We start from the raw sequence: 6,662 nt of genomic DNA on the forward strand, positions 1-6,662 counted from the left end.
GGACAGTTGAAAGGTGAACAGTGATTATAGTGAAAGGTGATGAACGGTGGTTATAGTGAAAGGTGATGAACGGTGGTTATAGTGAAAGGTGATGAACAGTGATTATAGTGAAAGGTGAACAGTGATTATAGTGAAAGGTGAACGGTGGTTATAGTCAAAGGTGATGAACAGTGGTTATAGTGAAAATGAAAGCGGGTTCACTGCAGCTGTGTGCACGAGCGCGCTACTCCATCCCAAAATGTTCTATTTGAAAATTGTGTAAAATCCAATATGGCGGATATCAACATCATGGTATCAGTTGAATATTTGGCATGACCCAAAGGATGAGAGGAAAGTGGAATGGCCACTTATGTCCAGAATTGCCCTGCTGGTGCCACGAGAGCACAGACTGTGAAGCTCATATCACTGTATCCTGCAGGATAGTTTACACTCACATCAGATTAATGTGCTCATCTCTGTAAATTACTGTTTTATAGAGTTAGCTGATAATAAATTGTTGTTGTGTCATGGTTGTAACAGTCACAGTCCATGTCAGATGTAATAAATCAGTGTGGGCACATCCCTGGTGCAAATCCTACACAGGATCCTATAGGATCTTGTAAGATCCTGTAGGATCCTATAGGATCTTATTTAGGAATGGGATCCTGAATAAGATCCTACATAGGAACAGGATCCTATTTAAGATCCTGAATAGGATCCTATGTAGAAATAGGATCCTGCACAGGATTACATTCCTATTTAAGATCCTAAGTTGAAATAGGGTCCTATATAAGATCCTGTGCAGGATCCTAAATAGGATCCTAGAAGGAGCCAAAATCTTGGAAGTGATAGGATCTTGAACAGGATCCTGTATAAGATTTTGAAAAAGTATCAGGATCCTGTAAAAGATCCTATGTAGGATCCTGAATAAGATCCTAGCTCATATGCTTCAGGATCCTAAGTAGGATCTTGTAGGATCTTAAACAAGATCTTGAGTGGGATCCTGAATAAGATCCTAGCTCATATGCTTCAGGATCCTAAGTAAGATCTTGTAGGATCTTAAACAAGATCTTGAGTGGGATCCTGAATAAGATCCTAGCTCATATGCTTCAGGATCCTAAGTAAGATCTTGTAGGATCTTAAACAAGATCTTGAGTGGGATCCTGAATAAGATCCTAGCTCATATGCTTCAGGATCCTAAGTAAGATCTTGTAGGATCTTAAACAAGATCTTGAGTGGGATCCTGAATAAGATCCTAGCTCATATGCTTCAGGATCCTAAGTAAGATCTTGTAGGATCTTAAACAAGATCTTGAGTGGGATCCTGAATAAGATCCTAGCTCATATGCTTCAGGATCCTAAGAAAGATCTTGTAGGATCTTAAACAAGATCTTGAGTGGGATCCTGAATAAGATCCTAGCTCATATGCTTCAGGATCCTAAGTAAGATCTTGTAGGATCTTAAACAAGATCTTGAGTGGGATCCTGAATAAGATCCTAGCTCATATGCTTCAGGATCCTGAGTAGGATCTTGTAGGATCTTAAACAAGATCTTGAACAGGATCCTGAATAAGATCTTAACTGGATACCAAACAACTAAACATACATGAGTTTGTAGTTGGTATGAATTAAAATTTTGGTCCCATGGGTGTGTAAACTTTTGTGCGTGATGCTATATTTATGTGCAATCCACTGGTTTCGTGTTCTAGACCCTCAGAAGCTCTTTAGCTACACCACTGATCCTGTGCTGAACCTCGTGTACAGATGCAGTCAGTTTACACACACAGACACGACTGTGATGGTCAGTTTGGGCTTTCAGTGGTTCTCTGAACTGATCGTTTTCTGGGGCAGAATGATTACAACCCACATCTTTAATAATAAAAAAAAAAATTAATTTGGGTTTTCTGAAATCAACACTTGGTCAAAATTATACATACAGCCATCTAAAATTAGGTTAAATCTCCCTGAGCGAGTTTCTCTTCAGCAGACGCTTCTGTTCGCCACCGACAAGCTTCTGTCAGAGTTCTGGTTGGATATTTGTCTTCTCTTCTCAGCAGAATTGATGGAGCTCAGATAAATGTGTGCATGTCCTCGAAAAGACCCGACTTTTAATCACAGTCCACATATTTTCGACAGGGTTCAGATCAGGACTTGTTTAAGCTGAATGTTAGCCTTCTTTATCCTCCACAACCAGCTCTGATGCGTGTTTGGGATCATGAGATGGTCCTTCATGATTCCATCCTCTTTGTTTAAAGGAATACGCCACCCCCAAGTGAAACTGAGTCAGTCCCTGCAGTCCCTAGAGTTGGATGAGTGAGCCAAAGCGTTTTGTAGCCAACCCAGCCATTGTCCTGATCTAGAAACGCCCCGGTTAGCTTTAGCTTAGCGTAGTCGCTGAAATCCGGCGTGTCCAGATAGCATCGTCATTGCAAAAGTGAATCAAATAACTCAAGATTTTTTATAATTATTTCTCATGACCTGTACATTCACATCGAGTACACATATCAATGCAAATTAACACGAAGGGATTTACTAGACCAATTTATATCTGGAACTATTTTCGGCCACAGCACAGGCAAAGCACCGCTGCAGGCGCAAAGACACCACGCAGCACCACAACTTCCATCAATACACCAGTGTTACCAGGGAAACCAGGGTTTTCAGGTGCTGCATGGCGTCTTTGCGCCTGCAGCGGTGCTTTGCCTGTGCTGTGGCCGAAAATCTCATCTCATAGTTCCAGATATAAATTGGTCTAGTAAATCCCTTCGTGTTAATTTGCATTGATATGTGTACTCGATGTGAATGTACAGGTCATGAGAAATAATTATAAAAAATCTTGAGTTATTTGATTCACTTTTGCAACGACAATGCTATCTGGACACGCCGGATTACAGCGACTACGCTAAGCTAAAGCTAACCGGGACGTTTCCAGATCAGGACAATGGCTGGGTCGGCTACAAAATGCTTTGGCTCACTCATCCAACTCTAGGGACTGCAGGGACTGACTCAATTTCATTTGGGGGTGGCGTATTCCTTTAATGCATCAGTTCCTCTGGCAGCAGAACAGCCCCAGAGCCTGATGCTACCACTACTATGCTTTACAGCTGGTACAGTGTTCCTCTGTCTCTCTGGTCATTGTGGCCAAACAACTCAATCTTTGTCTCATCTGACCATAAAACCTTCCTCCGGAAAGCATTTTCTTGTCCATGTGTTCAACTGTAAACTTTACTCGAGCTTGAAGGTATAGATTCTGGAGCAGGAGCTTCTTTCTTGGGCAGCAGCCCCTCAGTCCATGATGATGTAAAACTCCCCTGACTGCAAAGTGTTCCAGAAGCTTCCAGTTCGTGGCAGGTCTGTGCCTTGGTGGTTCCTGGGTTGTCCCTGACCATCTGAACCAGTTTCCTCTCAGTTGATGGGGACAGTTTGGATCTTCTTCCAGCAAAGTGGCTCCACCTCCCAATAACTTGTACTTTACATAATTCCTTTGAACTGATGATGTTGGAATCTGCAGATGTTTAGAAACAGCTCCAAGAGACATTCCTGAGTGTAAATCTATGATCCTGTTTCTCAAATCTGCACTGAGCTCCTGGGATTTTCCAACTGTACTGTGTGTTGGTCAATCCAGTGAACGTCAATCAAACCCTTTTTATGTTGGGCACAGAGACGCTTCCAGCTGCAGTCAATCATCATCACTAACAGGAAGTTAAGAGGCCTTGGACTTGGAGAGTTAAAAGACATTTTGGAAATTTCAGCTCCACTGAATTAATCGTGTAATTGAGGATGTATAATTTTGACGCTGTGTTGATTTCAGAAAACCCAAAATAAATTCAAACTTGTGTATCAAATTCTTGTTTTTTTTTTCTATTAAAGATTAATGCTGTACAATCAAATTACCATCAGGTGTGTGTGTGTATATATAAACACCTTACTGCAAGTGTAAACCCTGTATTTTGGTACATTCGTGTCGTTATGTTGATAGCTGATAAAATCATGAGTTTTATACTTTTTTTGCCCTCTGTGTCTCTCTCTTTCTCTCCAGGTTAACCCAGTGATGCCTCTCCGATCGGATTCTCTTTATTTTTAAGAAAAGCCGACTTTGAAGGACAAGATCCACACCGTGGTGTATGTGCTGGACGCCTGCAAGATCAAACTTCTGTCGGAAAAGATGATCGAGAAACTGGCTGCTCTCTGCACAAAAGCCATGCGAATGGGTAACACACACACACACACACACACACACACACACACACACACAAACAAACACACACACACAGTACCTTTTTAAGTAACATGACAAGCTATGTATTTTTGTTTTATTAACTTGAATAGAGAGAATAAAGAGAGACCGGTGAGGGAAAGACTGTTTATAGCTGCTATAATGCCAGTGACAACAGGGACTCACTCATTTCACTATAAACAGATAAAAAGTATGATGCTCGTTAATAAACAGAAATGTAAATTGATATGGGTATAAGAAGAATAAAACACTTGGGGACGTACTGTTCAAGGAAAATAATCAGCGTTGGGGTGGTAACTCCCCTTATTCACCCCCCAACCCAAAATCACTCAGTGTTTCACAGCAACACACTGCGTTTATTATTTACTGAAATATCCCACTTTAGAACTTCAGAACCCAGCAGTGTTAATGCAACCTAGACATGCAAACAGTGCACTGTCACAAATCACAAAGTGCTGTGTGTGTGTGTGTGTGTGTGTGTGTGTGTGTGTGTGTGCGCGCGCGCTACAGGAATACCACAGATGGTTCTGCTGACGAAGGTGGACGAAGCGTGTCCTTATGTTGGAGAGGATCTGAAACACATCTATCAGAGCCGTTACATCTACAGGATGGTGAGAGTTCTCTGCTCAAAGTCAGATTTGGAGAATGGAAGCTTTAATTTGGCTTTTTTTTTTTCATAAAATCACTGCTTGGAGCATTTTTGTGAGGATGGTTGGCACCTGAGATGTACATACTGTATTTATAACCAGTCCTAGGTAGGATCAGCTTATTAACTAGCTTAGCTTATTATTTAGAAGGAAAAAACCTACTGTAAATGAGGATTGATTTCTCTTTTATTTTTAAACTAAACACAGTGAAGAGCATGACAGGGTGATATGGCAAAAACATTAGCTATCTTTCCTGTGGAAATTATTTCTGAGGTTATTTAGCTCGTGTTTGTTTATCAAATGAACAGTCTGGACATAACGAGCTCATCTAATTTTTTCAGAGAATAATGACTCGCTAATGGTCCTTCAAGTAATGTAGGAACTGACCTTTCCAGTGTGTGTGTGTGTGTGTGTGTGTGTGTGTGTAGATGAACGAGGTGAGTGTACAGCTGGGCGTTTCTCTCAACACTGTGGTTCCAGTGAAGAACTACAGTAAAGAGCTCGAGCTGGACCTTCACACTGACCAGGGTTTTTTCTAGAAAAATTTAGTATGAGGGCGCTCACCATGGCGAGGGAGCGAAGCGGGGGGGAGATGGTGCCGGTTGTCCGCCCCCCGCCGTGCAAAGCCTTTGAAAAATGCTCCAATGGGACATTCTGAGGCTATCTGAGAGGGAAATTGTAACAAATTGTCTGTCAACATTGAAAAAGAAAGAAGTAATCTTCTTCTGCCCCGGACAGTCTTTGGCTTTCTTCCGTTTCGTGCCCGGGATGACATCTTTAAATGCCCAAGTGTCAACAAAAACAACTCGCGAACTACTGTCAAAAGCTCCCGCGCCGGTGGGTGAAAGGTCATTCAGTCTCGAGAAATCTCGCTCTACAAGTCAGCTGACCTTGTATGTAACCCATGTCAAATCTCGCAAGAGCAGCCGCGACAAGTAAACAACTAAACAACATGGCGCCTCAGTCTGGAAAACGCCAATTCGGATTGTTTTTGCACCGTCTGGCGGTGTATCTACTATGATTGGAATATTTTTGGAGCAATTATAACGTATTTGATGATCAGACACATTGTCACGTAGTGTTGCTGGGATGTTTTCACGGAGTCGGTAAGGGGGCGCACGCTGAGAGTAAGAGGGCGCAGCGCCCCTGTTCCCCCGTTTAGACGAAAGCCTGCTGACATCCTGCTCCTCAGCGCCATGCTGCAGATCATCAGAACCACGGAGGCGTTCTTTGACGACCTCAGATGTTAGACTCCATCATTAAATAAACGACACGCTGTTGCGTTGTCAAAGTGAGAAATTGACTCTTCTAAAATCACAATTTCCACAACATAAACGCATTGGGCTGATAGAAAGAAATATCAGTTTCAAATGTAAGTCCTGGAAATAAATATCATGTTTTTGAAATGAATCGCTGCTCAGTTCACTGTATTTTTCAAACGCATTTTGGACTGGAAGATATTTATTTATCGGACAATTTGGCAATTCTAATAAACACAATAACACACTATAAAACATGCATACATGTGGGTAAAAGGGAAAATACTCTGCTCGCTACATAACGTACGTGACATTTGCTGGAGAAGTAAGGTTGATGCTCGCCAAGTGAGATATTTAACAGTTATTCCACGAAATCAAGTCGTGCATGAGCTGACGAGGCACGTAGCACCGAGATTGAATGGAATACCTGTTTTCTTCTCTCCACATTCACTGGATTTTGACAAACGGAGCATTTTTATTTTTTTGCAAATTCGATAAATAAAAACTTTATACAAAACATCCAACAAAACCCGTCCAGACAA

At 41.7% G+C, this 6,662-nt stretch overlaps 1 long non-coding RNA gene across 1 annotated transcript; it reads left to right on the top strand.

Moving 5' to 3' along the window:
- Nucleotides 1–4,018: 4,018 nt before the first annotated feature.
- Nucleotides 4,019–5,343, top strand: LOC132886316 (uncharacterized). Its single transcript, XR_009654678.1, has 3 exons — nucleotides 4,019–4,188; nucleotides 4,725–4,825; nucleotides 5,290–5,343. It is a non-coding gene; the product is annotated as an uncharacterized LOC132886316 (long non-coding RNA).
- Nucleotides 5,344–6,662: the final 1,319 nt, after the last annotated feature.

This window comes from Neoarius graeffei, chromosome 1, assembly GCF_027579695.1.
Source record: "Neoarius graeffei isolate fNeoGra1 chromosome 1, fNeoGra1.pri, whole genome shotgun sequence".
In the NCBI taxonomy this organism is placed as follows: domain Eukaryota; kingdom Metazoa; phylum Chordata; class Actinopteri; order Siluriformes; family Ariidae; genus Neoarius; species Neoarius graeffei.